Consider the following 17,068-nt stretch of genomic DNA (forward strand, 5'->3'; position numbering starts at 1 on the left):
CATCCACATTATGGGCGTAATTGCCACATTTTCTCAAATGGTTGAATCGTCATTTTCTCTCTCTGGAGTTTTTGGGAAAATGTGCTGCTTTTGCCACTTCAGTTTCATTGCAATGTACAGTTTCAAGATGTCTAGCAATTTTAATAAAGGAATTTCCACAAAATAAACAGTACTGCTGCTTGTATTTTGTGTGATGCATTTGCTGTATTGAGGGTACAGTGACTGGATTTTCTGTTTCATCTCTCCTTTCAACAGCACCAGTTGACTCTTCTGCTTTTTTCTTCAGATTTGGGAATCTTTCTGGTAGCAAGCTATATTTCAGAGTCTTAACAGACTCACTACCATCATCAGATTCGTCAGTGGTGCTTCCACTTGTATCGGGAACATAATCGGCATCACCGGAGTTGCTGTAATCGCTATCAGAATCAGGATCTGGTACACTTGTGGCCTGAAATAACAAAATCACATCACTGATTTTCAAAATGCTAGTGTTGAAAAGTTTCATTCAAAACAACACACAAAATACAGTTCAATTTACATTTACGGCACTTAGCAGATGCTCTTATCCAGAGCAAAGTACAGACGTTCCACTGTATTGATCAGCAGCCATAACAGGTTTGGGTCAAATTATTTTATGTATTTGAACATTGTACACTACTACTGGAAATTTCAGAATCACAGGTTATTAATCATTTGTTTAAAACCAAACAAATTGATTTATACATCTGTACAAAAGTTAGCTTGATCTGGCATTAGATTTAGACAGCAAAGAAAGACTGTAGGGATTAACATGTTTTCCTAGATTTAGCTAATGCATTTGGCTCAGTGCCACAAACTTGTTGAAAGCTTTTGAATTCTTCCAGGTGTCAGATAAGGTTACTAGGCTGGTTAAAGCATATTTTGGGAATATTCAGTTTCAGCTTTGAAGGAGTTTCCAGAAAGAGCTGAAAGGTCTAGTCAATGGTTGTGGATAAAGAGAGCACAGATTACTTGGGGAAATGCACTGTGGAAGTGCTATTGGGATTGTTGGTTATGTAGCATGTAAAATTCACATGGGACTGGTGGCACTGAGCATGCATTAACGGTGCCAGTGGGGCTAGGTACAGCAGGTTGGCCAGTGGGGATATATGATTGATGGTAAAGGGCTGTAATGTAAAGTAGGTAAAGTAGGACTTATTGGAGCGAGGTGGGTCTGGGATGCCAGACTTCACCGTTGAGGAATTTGGAGGTGTCGTGAGCTTAATTCAGTGAATCACCAATGAGGGGAGGTGCCTAGCTGATGACCCCTTTGAAGAGCTAGTGATGCAGTGGGTGGTTTGGGTACTCATGGTCTGGGCTCAATAAGTAACTGTAGTTAAGGATAGTTGGTTGGATCATAAACGGTCATAGCAAAAAGTGTGTATATGTCATTTCAAGGACGTCCACCAGGGGGTTCACTGTTATACCCATTGTTGGGTGCAGGGTACACACTTTTTGGTACACACTTCACATTTTGGTCAAAATTGTGGATGTCAAAGATTTTAACACCAGACATCATCTCTGAGACTGTACAATGAGTTGTCAATGCAGAACAAATGAGAACATGGGTTTTGGTTCCCAACTGGGAATAGGTTCCCATTCAACTAGTGTGTATTCAGAAAAATGTTCACAAAAGTGGTTTAGGCAGAAACACACACACACATGAATCCAATACTATTGGATACAGAAGGGCCATGTTCTGGTCTATGGCAACACTGGGATCTGTCTTAAAGATGGATTCTACCCTGTAGAACCAGCTGGACCCAGTTTTGGAGTTCAGATGCTCTCTGGTGTAAAAAAAAAGTATATTCTATCCCAATCCCCGTCCCATTCTCATACACACTACTCTCAAACCTTAAGACACAAGTGACCTGTGGACACTTTCACACACTCATCCAGTCACTCACGCATATGGACAGTCTCCCACAGCCAATCCACCTACCAGCAAGTGTGTGTGGACTGAGGCAGGAGACCCGGGCACTTGGAGGAAACCCACACAGACACAGGGAGAACACACACTCCTCACATGTCAGTGACCTGAGACAAACATCTAACACAGAGGCCACAGAGCCCGGAACTGTGTGGCAGCGGCTCCATCTGCAGCACCATGCTGTTTAAATTCATTCACTGTCTGTAAGCGCTTATCCAGTTCAGGGTCACGGTGGGTCCGGAGTCTACCCGGAATCACTGGACACAAGATGGGAACACACCCTGGACAGGGTACGCAATCACAATCTCACACCTACAGACACATTGGAGTCTCCAATCCACCTACCGATGTGTGTTTTTGGACCGTGGGAGGAAACCGGAGCACCTGGAAGAAACCCACACAGGCACAGGGAGAACACACCACACTCCTCACAGACAGTCACCCGTAGGAGATCCACACGGACACAGGGAGAACACGCCACACTCCTCACAGACAGTCACCCAGAGGAAACCCACACTGACACAGGGAGAACATGCCACACTCCACACAGACAGCCACCTGGAGGAAACCCACGCAGACACAGGGAGAACACACCACACTCCACACAGACAGCCACCCGGAGGAAACCCACGCAGACACAGGGAGAACACACCACACTCCACACAGACAGCCACCTGGAGGAAACCCACGCAGACACAGGGAGAACACACCACACTCCACACAGACAGCCACCCGGAGGAAACCCACGCAGACACAGGGAGAACACACCACACTCAGGTGAATTATGATGTGGGGAATTCAGAGGCTGAGTGAACTCTGTCATGTTCCTCAAACCATTCCTTAGCAATGTTTGTGCTGTAGCAGGGAGCAGTGTCCTGCTGTCAATAAAGCCACTGCCATTAAGGAAGGCTACTGAGAGGAAGGAGTGTGCCTGGTGTTCAACAACGTTAAGGTTGGCGGTACGTATCAAAGTGACGTCCACATGAATACCAGGTCCCAATGTTTTCCCAGCATAACATTGTCCAGTCACACACACATTCGCCTTTGTCCCATAGTGCATCCGGGTGCTCTCTATCCCCAGGTTCACAAAACTGTCCTTGTGTAAAGCATTTTTGAAGCAATGTTGGGTCCTATGCCAAATAACAGGTCAAATAACGTGCTTTGCTGGTGTTCTATAACGTAAGTCCACATGCTGCAGAGAGAACACACATTTAATATGTAATCACTGTTGATTCTGATCTGAACTACTGGACATTTTCCATTTACACTTCTATAATGCCTGTGATCCACAGTTTTTATTCTTCTGTTGTTGAAAGGTTCCACTGCAGTGAACTGGATTTTGAGGTTTTTATTGTTAAACTACAGAAATAACAATGTGCTGAAACTCTAATGATTTACAGGGAAATGTAGAAAATCTCCTGAGGTGTTGTTCTGCAAGAAATGAAGATATGTGAGATATAGTCAGGAAATAAGTGTTTATAGATGTATTTATACAGAAGTGTTTCCAGCCGTGACAGTACATTTTATATCTGGTGCTGTTTACATCCCATATTTCATGAAGCTTGCAATGGACTGGCGTCTTGTCCCGAGTGAATGTGTGGCAGTGTCACCAGGTCGGATCCAGACCAGCATATTTTATGAAGTTATTAATAATAACAAGAAAAATAACAACAATGCTGTTAACACTATTACCACCACTAATAATAATCCTTAAACGTCCCAAACCTAAATAAAAGAAGATCCAGAATGCAGTGTATTAGTTTTATTTTATTTGTTGAATTAGCTTTTAGAAAGAAAACTGGTGCCATGTTGTAGTTTAAAGCATTGTTTGGTCTATGCAGTGGTCTTCCTCATCCTCATCCTCCTCCACCTCGGACAGTGCTGGAGAGCTGGACACACGCAGAGGGGGCATCGGTGTTCGAAATAATTTCAAGTTGACACCGAGCGTCCCACGGCGCTCCGCCATTGACCTGCAACAGAGTCTCCTTCTGCGGCCCATCTGCAGGGACTCAGGCAACGTCACCTCAAACACTAGTGGAGCAACACCCGGAGCGTCTTCACTCTTCTGAGCGGAGTTCTCCACAGGTTCTTTTGTTGGGGCGTCAGGTTTGAGTTTACGCCTTGTTCCACACGTCCTCCGTGAGGTCTTCCTCTCTGGTTTTGGTCCGGCAGGTGGGCTCGGCTGAGTGTATTTTAGGTTCAGAGCTTCAAGTGACGTTCTCTTGTCCCTCTGTTGGACAGTGCCGGACCTTTCCTGCACCTTGTGGATCCCATTGTCCAGTGAGCTCACTGGTGCTCTGGGCACAGGAGCCACGACCAGGGAAGAGACAGATGGTGTGAATTTGGTCCTCTTCAACACAGCCACATTGGTCGGGAAGGTGCTGCTCTGTCTTCTCGGTTGAAGAGAAGTGTCTCTAGTCGCAGCACATCCATGCCCTACCACACTCAGCTGAGGGAATCTTGTCCTAGGCTCTGAAGTAAAGCCGTCTCCGGTAGCAGATGGCTTTCCAGCATTGCTCTGCAATAGAAGCGGTGACAGCTTTCCGCGGGTTTTGAGACCTGAGTTCTTCCGATGTTTATTGACAGTCTGAGGTTCTGTTCTCCACAGCTCTGGGAGGAAAGAACTGCCCTTTCTGTCAGGAGGAGTTGGTGCCTTTCTCACCACAATTAGCTGCAGGTCCTGAATGTCCTCCATTGAAGTAGCTCTGTTAATCCACTTCTGATAGGTGTCCTTCTTCATGACTACACCGCAGTAATGGTAGAAGCGTAGACAAAGGAAGGCTGGAAGCTCACAGGTACAAGCTCTCATTTGGTTTGGTTCTTCTGATCAAGTAAAGCTTAAGGAGTCTACAGCGACTTGACCGTTTCAGTGAAAACACAGAAGTGAGTGTTACTCAAGCGACGTTTGATTATAAACCTGCATGCGTTCCATTATGATGCCTTAAGAACGCCCATATATGGTGTGATGACATCACACAGTGGTCTGACAAAGAATCCCAATCAGACCCACAGCTAAACTCTCACTTTACTTCACAGTGTTAAAGAGATACAGCCGCATGTTTACAGACCATTTCACTTCCTCCGTGTGGTACAACCCTGTGTCTGTGAAATATGGCCTTGTTTTTTACATATAAACTCAGAACCTGTAGCAAATACAACAGCGTTTGACTTCATTAAAAGACATTTTGTTTTTTTGTTTTTACTCAGAAAGGCAAACCCAAAAACACATTGGCCAATTTGTGTAATTTGTACTGTATAATAAATAAATAAATAAATAAAAGCTCTCTGGTAATAAAAATAAAAATCAGAGTATTTAAACTATTATTACTGATGTAATAAATATTAATTGAAATAGTTGTACCCCAACACACCCACACCTGTTTATCTCTGCCTATACATTCACATCTTACACACAGCCAAATGATTTCTTCAAACCATGGCAGAACTACATAGACACCCCCTGGCCACTTTATCAGAAACCCCTCACCTGTGGTCCATTGCTGATGATGCACACATTGTTATTCCTCTTTAAATATTCCACCTTCGTCATTTAATCTTAAACACTACAACTGACACATCAACAGTGTAACTGTGAAGGTGGAACATTCAAAACGTCATGTCTGAGTTGTAATGGTGAAGTTATCATCTTTAAGGTGGGATTTGGTGGTGGTGTGGTTACAGATGTGGACACTTACCCTGGAGATTTAACATTACTGAAACTAATTAGCTGAGGTCAGATGACTAACCATGTCCATGCTATAAAGGAGAGAGAGAGAGAGAGAGAAAGAGTGAGAATGAGGGAGTGAAATACACACAGCCTCTGCCTCTCTCGCTCTTTCTCTCTTTCTCTCTATCCATTATCCATTATCTGTAACCGCTTATCCAATTTAGGGTCGCGGGGGGTCCAGAGTCTACCTGGAATCATCGGGCGCAAGGCAGGAATACACCCTGGAGGGGGCGCCAGTCCTTCACAGGGCAACACAGACACACACACATTCACACCTACGGACACTTTCGAGTCGCCAATCCACCTGCAACGTGTGTTTTTGGACTGTGGGAGGAAACCGGAGCACCCGGAGGAAACCCACGCGGACACGGGGAGAACACTCTTTCTCTCTATCTCTCTCTCTTTCTCCATCTCTCTCTCTCACACACACACTCAAATGTTATCTGTACAGTTACAGGTACTGCTTATTCTAGACTAGGGAAAAGGGGAACAACGTGAACTCACACCTATCCACACCTAGTGATCGTAGCACCGGTTGCTGCATTAGATCTTTATTTATTTGTATTCTTTATTTGTTAACATTCGACAAAAAAACTGATGCGGACGCAAACGCTAATAACACAGACTTTATTTAACCGGGAATTAACAACACAAACATTAACAAACTAGGGGGCAAACACTAAGCGAGGGAAGAACAAGACTACGAATGAGAATCAGGAACAAACAGTACGAAGAGCAACATGGATAGAAACAGAACAAAGAACAACTGAACGAAACATTACCAAGAACAACGAACGACACCAGGAAGTGAGGGAAGGGGACTTAAATACAACAACAAACAAGAAACAACTGAAACGGATAACGAGAGTGACGAACAATGAGGCGGAACAAAGGCGGGGCGTGAACGACAACAAAACAAAGCCATGTGCTGAGATCAGGAAAACAGATGAGACGAGGGCGTGACAGCAACAATTCGTATCTTCAGTTCCCAATCCATTAAACAGTGAAATTAAAAGGAAATTTGATTTAACTCAGTGCTAAACAGGACTCGGTTATATTCTAAATTTGTTTATTTTTTACAGAAAACAGTCAAGATGTTCGATAAAAATAATGTAAATATTTTGTGTAACTCTCAGTTAAAATAAACTTCAAGGAAATTAACAAATCAGAGATTGTGGGTTTTATTGTATTTTTATTTAAAAATCCACAATTTGGTTTGTGTTTTTCTGCAAATCAAGCCTTTTTCACGTTGTTTAACTGTTATTCTCAAACTTAATCCCACTCATGAGTTTAATTGTAGTGATATAACAAAAACAGGGATGTGTATGAAGTTCATATAAATATGTTTCAGTGAATATCAGCACAGTCTGTGAAAGCTCCGTGCACTTGATCAGATTTGATCATATGAAAATTTGATGAATGACGGACAGTGTCTTCTTCTTCCTCCAAATGATGTAGAAAGCCACTTCTCTCTGTGCCTCGAAAATGAGTCTTAGCTGAGCCTAAGTTGAGTCTCAAAGCTCTCTGGTGAGAGTCAGTGTCAGATACTGTCTCTGGACTGAGCTTTGTGTTGAATCTCAAGGCTCTGAGGTGTGAGTTTGAGTGGTAAAAGTTTCTGGAGTGAGAGTCTGAGTCAGATCTGTGGTCTATGGGACACCAGTCTGATTTCAGTCTGTTTCTGGGGTCAGATTCAAAGTGAGTGGTCGTGACGGCATCAAAACTGTCGGGCAAGATGCACCCATAGGATCTGAAAATCAAAGTTTCCGTAATTTATTATTTTTCCAATATTTATTACAACAGTATGTGCTCCAGGACAATAAGAGTCCTCTCTGAAAGACAATACAGAACAGTGCAGATACTGTTTTTATTTAGTGAATCAAAAAATGTAAATATAAAAATTACCATTTAACCTACATCCCAAATGACATTTTTAAACAAACCTTTCTGAAGGCTTTGTGAAAGCTACACGACAGTACGAACAATCAACAGTTAAAATGCCCAGCTCAGCTGGAAGAACAGTCACATTGTCATTTTTAACACAAATTAAATAGTTGATATAATTAATTAATACTAGTATTATAGAATTAAATTGTTTATAGAATGTTAAATATTAAACATAAATGAATTACTTCTAGCAGCCTCTAGTGATACCATAGCAACTACATAGCAACACACCAGCAGCCAACAAGAAACCGTTTCACAACACATTAATAACCACCTGTGTTATATCCACAACAAAAATGAACCCACACAGAGACGGAAGAACGAATAATCTGTTTACTGCAGTAGGAAACAAAACGTACACCAGCTCTCCTTCAACCCGTTCCCGACCAGCGCGCCAGACTACATTACCCATCATCTTTTACTCTCTCTGAATGGCACTACGGATAGCCACAAAGTTCAAAACATTGCCCAATACACTACATATCTCCTTCCCCCTTAAATGATAAAGGTACAAACATTAGTTATGCACTTGTATACACATTAACAACAGAACAGCAGAACAAAGTCTCTTATGTGGGAGAGAGGGTAGACTGCCTCTACTCCCTACTAAACCCAGGGGATTATTCTGCCCCTATCCTTGTGGGTTGCTCTTTTTTTTTTTTTTTTTTTTTTTTTTTTTTTTTACAAATCAAGACGATCAGGTGGATTTCTGGTCCTCTGTGGATTTCTTCTTAGAGCAGGAGTTTCTCTTAGAGTTCCATTTGAACATGGAGCAACAGAGACAGCGGAAGCTTGTGGAGAGGGAACAGAAGATGTCTTTGGCATATTCGGGTTTGACAGTTCACTAGCTAAAACTAGATCCAAGTCCTCTGCCACTGAAGTTCCAGCAGATTGACTTCGAAGCAACTGCTCAACATGTCTCCGCCAAACTTGGTTGTCCTGAGTGCCAACCTTGTATGAAACAGGTCCAGACCTTTGAAGAACAACTGCAGGAACCCACTTCTCTTTTGTGCAGTAATTGCGAGCAAGGACATGATCTCCCTCAGAGAAGTGTCGGTCTTTAGAACACTTGCTGCGTTGGATGACCTGGCTTTGTTGTTTGTTGTGGACATGTGTTTTGGTAGGTGTGGGCCTCAGCAAATCAAGTCGTGTGCGAAGCTGTCGTTTCATGAGTAGACCTGCAGGAGATGCTCCAGTGGATGCGTGAGGGGTGTTGCGATATTTTAGCAGGAAAGTATTTAGACGCTGCTTGAGAGGAGCTTCATGTTTTGATGATTTCAGCGCATGTTTTATGGTCTGGATCATTCTCTCAGCTAGCCCATTCGTGGATGGATGATAAGGACTTGAGAGGATGTGGTTGATGCCATTATTCTGTAGAAACTCCTCCATTTCTCTAGACACGAATGATGGGCCATTATCAGTAACCACTTGTTCTGGTAGCCCAAACCGTCCAAACATTTCCCTCAGAACTTGAATTGTGGCCTCAGAAGTGATTGTAGGCATGACTGAGACTTCAGGCCATTTAGAATGGGCATCTACAGCTACTAACAACATAGCACCCTCTACTGGCCCTGCAAAATCAAGATGCACACGTTGCCATGGATTTGCTGGCCACTCCCATGGATGTAGTGGAGAAGGGCTTGGCATATTTCGAACTGACTGACATGATGGACATGATTTGGCAGTTTCCTCAATTTCCCTATCCAGTCCAGGCCACCAAAAATAGCTACGTGCCAGCTCCTTCATACGGACAATGCCACAGTGTCCAGAATGCAGCTCTTTTAACACTGGTCTTCTCAGTTTGTGTGGAATTATCACACGCATGCCCCACAGCAAACATCCAGAGGTGACTGTTAACTCCTTCCCCCGTGAAAAGTAAGGTTGGAACTCAGGTACAGCTGCCAGAGTTTGCAGTGACTGCCCTCGCATTAGACAGTCAAGTACTTTTGACAGTACAGGGTCTGTTCTGGTCGCTTGTTTGACCTGGTGAGCAGTGACAGGTGTGTTGTCCACCATTTGAAAGTAAAAAATGTTCTGGTCCATGTGCTGCGGACAATCAGGCAATGGAAGTCTCGACAAACCATCTGCATTGCCATGAGCTGATGATTTCCGGTATTTAATCTCATAGTCATGAGCGCTAAGGATAAGTGCCCAGCGTTGAAGTCTGCTTGCAGCGAGTGTTGGCAAACCCTTGTGTGAACCAAAAATGGATGTAAGTGGACGATGGTCTGTTAACAGAGTGAATTTGCGTCCAAAGATGTAAGTGTGAAATTTCTTCACACCAAAAATTATTCCAAGTGCCTCTTTTTCGATCTGAGGGTATTTTGTCTCTGCCTTACTCAGAGTTCTTGATGCAAAGGCAATTGGTCTCTCTTCTCCAGTTGGTAAGATATGAGACACTACAGCCCCAATCCCATATGGAGATGCATCACACGCCAGCTGAAGGGGCAAAGAGGGATCAAAGTGTGTCAGTACTGTCTCATTTGTGAGTGCGGCTTTTGCTTTGTTGAAAGCCCTATCACACTCTTTGGACCATTTCCATGTTTTGCCATCACACAACAATTCATACATTGGTTTCAATAAGGTAGCCAACTGGGGTATGAATCGCCCATAATAGTTCAGAAGACCCAGGAACGACCTAAGTTGGCTGACGTTCTCTGGGACAGGAGCATCCAAAATTGCTTTCAGCTTTGATGGGGCAGTATGTAGGCCATCAGCATCAATGACATGGCCTAAATATTCCACTGAAGACTTGAAAAAGTCGCACTTGTCTTCCCGTACACGAAGACCATACTCTTCAAGTCGCCCCAGTACTCTGTCCAGGTTGTTTATGTGCTCTGTGTCATTACGTCCAGTAACTAAAATGTCATCAAGGTAACACTGTACCCCTGGAAGACCACTTAGAATCTGGTCCATGGCCCGTTGGAATAGTGCTGGTGCTGAAGTAATACCAAATGGTAATCTGAGGTATCTAAACAATCCTCTATGGGTTGAAATTGTGAGATACTTCTGAGAGCTTTCGTCCACATGCATTTGTAGGTATGCTTGGTAGAGATCAATTTTGCTAAATTTCTTGCCACCAGCCAGCCCAGCAAAGAGATCTTCAATTACAGGCAGGGGGTACTGTTCAGTTACTAGCGCTGGATTAACAGTAACCTTAAAATCTCCACACAAACGAACTGAACCATCTCGTTTTAGGACTGGAACCACAGGGGTGGCCCAGTCGCTGTGAGAAACAGGTACAATCACACCTTGTTCCAACAGACGGTTAATATCAGCATCAACCTTTGGCTTGAGAGCATATGGAACACTTCTTGCTTTAAGAAACCTTGGCTGATGATTTGGATTTACTTGGAGTCTCACCTTGATGTCTTTCATGCACCCCAGTTCATCTTTGAACACCGAGCTGTGTCGCTTTAGCACTGTTGTCAAGCTAGATTTTTCAGTTGATATTGATTGTACTTTTAACCAGTCCAACCGCAATTTCTCTAGCCAAGGCCTTCCTAAAAGTGCTGGATTGTCCCCCTTGACCACATAGAGCAACAGAATTGCTTCCTGTCCATTTAGCTCTACTTTAATTTGAGCTTTGCCAAGCAGTGGTACTGTCTCACCCGTGTAGGTCTTTAACTGGATATTGGAATGTTTCAGTTTTACATGGTGTAGCTTCTCTGTATAAAGTGTCTCTGATATTAGTGAGACAGCAGCTCCTGTATCAATTTCCATCCTTATGGGATGCCCTTCTATTAGAACTGTGGTGCCATAGGCTGCAGAGCCCCCCTTTACTGTCAGTATTTTTATGGGCAGCGTATTCTCCGTGTCGCTTTCACTGCTATTTACTGGTGTCTCTCTTACACAGTTCACATTTTTCTTTTTGTAATGGAAATTTGCTTGTTTCCCACTCTCAGTTTTATTCTGACGAGTTCCACTCTTGGGCTTAGAACTCATGCAGGCTCGTTCAACATGGCCCTTTTTGTCACATTTATGGCAAATGAGCTCTTTTGCCCAGCACCCAGTAGGTAAATGGCCTGTTTTACCACACCGATAACACTGCTTTGTCGTCGGCCTATCATGTCCAGCTGTCACATTATGCACTCTGGCTGAAGCACCTAGCTCTTGTGCCTCTTTTGCCACCAATTCCATTGACAATGCTATTTCAATAGCTGTCTTTAGAGTTAGGCCAGCTTCTGTGAGCAACCGCTTCTGTATTGCCTCACTTCTCAACCCACACACTAACCGGTCACGCAGAGCATCATCCAGATTATCTTTAAAATCACAGTGTTCACTAAGCCTCTTCAGTACTGCAACATACTGTGCAATGGTTTCCCCATCTTCTTGGTTCCGCTTGTGAAACCTAAACCTCTCTGCAATTTGCAGTGGCTTGGGTGAGAAGTGTGCGTCTAGAACTTTAACAATGTTGGTGTATGAAAGAGTACCTGGTTTCTGTGGCTGGACTAAACTCCTCAGCAGGCTAAATACCTTTGCTCCCATCACTGTGAGGAAAGTTGCAACCTTCACTTCATCTTTGATGCTGTTTGCTGCTACAAAGAATTCAAATCTCTCAGTGTAAGCTCCCCAAGTCTCCACTGACTCCTCAAATGGTCCAAAAGCTCCAGTTAACACAGCCATTTTCTTTCTGTTCCGTTTTTGTTACTTTCTTTCTCACCCGCAAAACACAGGCGAGTCTCTGTCTCGTACCTATGCAGCTAGCGGCAGCCACTCACAGCTCCAGTCGACAAGTTTCACTCAGTGACGATAGCAGCAGAGTGCAGCACAAGTTCGTCGATCCTCGTCGCCAGTTTTATGTTATATCCACAACAAAAATGAACCCACACAGAGACGGAAGAACGAATAATCTGTTTACTGCAGTAGGAAACAAAACGTACACCAGCTCTCCTTCAACCCGTTTCCCGACCAGCGCGCCAGACTACATTACCCATCATCTTTTACTCTCTCTGAATGGCACTACGGATAGCCACAAAGTTCAAAACATTGCCCAATACACTACAACCTGGGATACTTCAGAAACCATCAAGACCAACTGAAATACAACAGGAAACCACCTGGCCTCACTTTAGCTAGTGAGGATAGTGCTTGTTAGGGTTTGTTTTGGATCAGGGCCTGAGGAGTGTTCCACCTGTGTGAAGGTCAAATTGTACTTTCATTTCACCACAAGAAATGAGACACTGAAATCAAGCTGTAACTTGATGCTGGGTTCAAAATCCAAACACAAGAAACAACAAAACAAGTCTGTTTCATCCTGGTCAGTGCAGTGGGGTTCAGGAATCAGAGACAGCAGGTAGAAAATGTCCAAACTTCTCCACAGTGGAGCACAGCTCTGGTTCTTAATGAAACGTCTGTGACCTGCTTTGGTCCCAAATTCACAAGTCCACAGTAGCGTTCTCCCCCTGTGTAAACAGCCCTGTTCAGAACGCCCGCTTTCAGCACCTGTTCCTTTAAATGATAATGAGCCTCTCTGTGTTCACCCTGACCCCGAGCGCACAGCAGTGAGGAGTGAGGAGCAGAAGCTCCTGTTTTTACTTGTTTTCTCCTTCTTCTCTGTTTTTTACTCAGTGCTCTCATATCTCTGCATTTGTTGTGTCTGTTTTGCTGCATTTAACCTCGTCTGTGTTCTCAAATTATAGATAGTAAATAATGCAAACTAGTGGATCAACATTGTTTTTCTTATGTAGCTAACAGCATGTTCTTTCCCATAATTTGACATCACAGTGTAATTGCACATATATGAGATTTTATATTTTCAAAACAGTTTGGTTACGGTCTGAAATGAAGCCAAAGAAAGGTTTGGGCAATTTGCAAGGAGAGTTGATAATGACAATCAGATTGATGTAATTAAAGCAACCATTGAAGTTAAGGGTTAAAGCCAAGGATCAAGACGTCAACAAGTAATTAACTAAAACAGGTAGCCAATGGTGAGGAGATCAGAAAAGAAGAGGGTGAAACAGGAATGATTTTTGGTGAAAGAGTGAGGTGTAGTTTTGGCATGAAATGGTTGGAAGTCTTATCACATTTGGGTCTGTTGTGAATGGATGGAATGATGTAGGTGAAAAAAGAGATTTGAGGCAATGAGGAAGCTGTTGATTTAGAAGAAGATGATGTAAAAGATACTGCTATTGTGGTGGTTGGTATTGTAGCATGTAAAGCTCACATGAAACTGGTGGCACTGAGCATGAATTAACGGTGCCAGTGGGGCTAGATACAGCCTTAGTCACCAGGGAGACCAGTGTGGAGTTCAGACAAAATGATAAAAAAACAAATGCATGACAGGCTCATGGTGATGGCATCAATAGCTTCAAAGAAATAAAGCCCAGAGGTATATAACTTTCCAAAGAACTTTTCGAGTAACTTTCCAAAGAAAATTTGAAAGGGAAAAAGATTGAGATCGTATTTTTGACAGTACGTTTTCAAAGTAATTTTTTAAGCTTTGAAAAGTTTAGTTAAGACGAGTTTTTTATAGAAAGAGATAATGGCTCTAATTTTGTAAATATTACGATTAAACACCCTATTGTTTTATCTGGATAAATATTGCTTTGCTCTGATTCTACATGAAAATTATTTAATAATGCTAAATCTTTTCCTTAGAGAGTGATACATTTTCTCAGCTGTTATAAGATGGTAATGACAAGCTCTGATAGCCGAGGTGTTTTATTTTAAATAAATGAACCAGTGGCTTGACATTTGTGATTGCAGGAGTGCAATCAAGGCTTTTTTATGGCTCGGGGTCGGGGTGAACAGCGAGCGGCTCATTATCATTTAAAGTAACAGATGCTGAAAGTGGGCACTCTGAACTGGGCTGTTTACACAGGGGGAGAACACTGCTGTGGGGCTCATGGGGTTTGGACCAAAGCAGGTCACAGACGTTTCATAAAGAACCAGAACTCTGCTAACAATGTACAGTAGCTAAATGTGTTTATGTAAATAAAATGTATCTAAATTTTATCAACTTATTATTAATCACTTCTTAAGTGTCTGACACAGCCACACTCTGCATCTGTGAGCTCTGAGATCCAAGAAAGAAGCACCAGATTTTTGGAATGGTTCACAGAAGACTTTTTTTTTTTGCCCTTTTCTCCCATTTTCACATTCCACCATGGGTCAGGAATGTTTAAATTTACCAATGGAAGAGCTGTTCATGGGTGGGACTTGATCAATTATTATTATTATTATTATTATTATTATTATTATTATTTATTTCTCTTTGTAATTTTGAGAAAAAATTATATTTAAAAATAATTCTGTTTATTGGGCTCAGCAACTTTATTTACCAGCAGTGCCATATATTGCAATGTCTTATTATTTTACTGATAAATATTTCCCCCCTCTTCAGAGCAATAACTACGGAGCCCCTAAAGTCTCATGTATTATTTAGAGACTTAATTTGTTTCCCCAATATAATAATCCGTTCCCTCAATTTAGTAATTTGTTCCCTCAATTTAGTAATTTGTTCCCTCAATTTAGTAAACCGTTCCCTTAATTTAGTAATTTGTTCCCTCAATTTAGTAAATCGTTCCCTCAATTTAGTAAACCGTTCCCTTAATTTAGTAATTTGTTCCCTCAATTTAGTAAACCGTTCCCTCAATTTAGTAATTTGTTCCCTCAATTTAGTAATTTGTTCCATCAATTTAGTAAACCGTTCCCTTAATTTAGGAATTTGTTCCCTCAATTTAGTAAACCGTTCCCTTAATTTAGTACTTAATTCACTCAAATTATTAATTAGTTCCCTCAATTTAGTAATTTCTTCCCTTAATTTAGTAAACCATTCCCTTAATTTAGTACTTTGTTCCCTCAAATTATTAAACCATTCCCTTAATTTAGTACTTTGTTCCCTCAAATTAGTAAACTGTTCCCTTAATTTAGTACTTTGTTCCCTCAATTTAGTCATTTGTTCCCTCAATTTAGTACTTTGTTCCCTCAATTTAGTAATCTGTACTCTGAAAGTAAATGGATAGTTTATTTCATACAGTTAACAGTTTCATTTTAGGATGCAGTAGATAAAGCATTCGAAAGGAAGAAGCTGATGTACATAGACTTGGCGGCTCAGGTGAGGGAACGCGGGTGGCAGGCACGTGTAAGACCGGTGGGAATAGGTGTTGGAGGATTTGTAGCCAAGTCTGCCACATCCCTGCTTGTGCAGTTCGGCATCAGGGGCCAGAAACTAAAGGCAGCTGTGAAAAAGTTATCTGTAACAGCTAAAAGGTCTAGTCAATGGTTGTGGATAAGGAGAGCACACACTGTGTAGAGGATCACACCGTCAGTGACGCTGTAAAGCTGCTTATTTGTAATTATTTGATTAATTTAGCATATTGCAGAGGTGTTTATATGTTTATAACTATTTTCTTCATTCTGTGTTGTTTGCAGCAAAGTGTAGCCTCCGAAATAAAGGTACAATACTTTTAATAAACAGATACAAGATGAATGTGACACACGAAGCTCGAACTGTCCTTTTTCCGTTGGTGTAATTAATATAATTAATTCATTAATGTATTAATTACAAACATACATTGCATGGATTGAGTTATGGACATTGGCGGCACGGTGGCGCAGCAGGTAGTTGTTGCAGTCACACAGCTCCAAGGGCCTTGAGGTTGTGGGTTCGATTCCTGCTCTGGGTGACTGTCTGTGAGGAGTTGGTGTGTTGTCCGCGTGGGTTTCCTCCGGGTGCTCTGGTTTCCTCCCACAGTCCAAAAAAAAAAAACAGTGAGTGTGTCCCTAAATTGGATAAGCGGTTACAGATAATGGATGGATGGAGTTATGGACATGAGAAAATTGGGCAACATTAGGTTCTGACCAGCAATAACCCAGTAAACAATTAGTCGTTGATTCAACCGTAATGACTGCCGTCTAATCAACGTTCTCTTAAGGTTGAAAATGAAGGTTGAAAAGACGTCCAAACACAGACATTGAAAAGACGACTATTAGACGTACTTTGGACGTCCATTGACGTTATTAATTGGTCCCGAAATAAATTACTTGTATAAAACGCATTTTGGACGTCCACTGACGTTATCGATTGGTCACCACTTAACTAACTTATTAAGATGGATTTTGGACGTCCATTGATGTTTAAAATATGTCCTTGACGGACAGACTACTTTTAGACCTATTTTGAACGTCCATGGACGTTCCTTGTTTACTGGGAATGGACTCACTAGGTGTGTAACTGTGTCCTTTTTACAAAACTCGGGGTCACAAATCCCCAAAGTGTCATTATCATCACACAATGCCTCATTACATTGAATGAGGAGTCAAATTAAATCTTAGGGTGCCCTCTTGTGGACGATATGAGGTATTGCCTGATGTCATTTTCCTCGGTTCAGGCTCAATTCGGTCCACAAAAGCCCCGTTGAATGTTTATTAAATGTTTTACGTAGTAACGGATAAATAAAGACAATAACAGGTCAATTTGATTTTACACAACGATTTGCTGGATA

The sequence above is a fragment of the Hoplias malabaricus genome, unplaced genomic scaffold (assembly GCF_029633855.1).
Source record: "Hoplias malabaricus isolate fHopMal1 unplaced genomic scaffold, fHopMal1.hap1 scaffold_52, whole genome shotgun sequence".
In the NCBI taxonomy this organism is placed as follows: domain Eukaryota; kingdom Metazoa; phylum Chordata; class Actinopteri; order Characiformes; family Erythrinidae; genus Hoplias; species Hoplias malabaricus.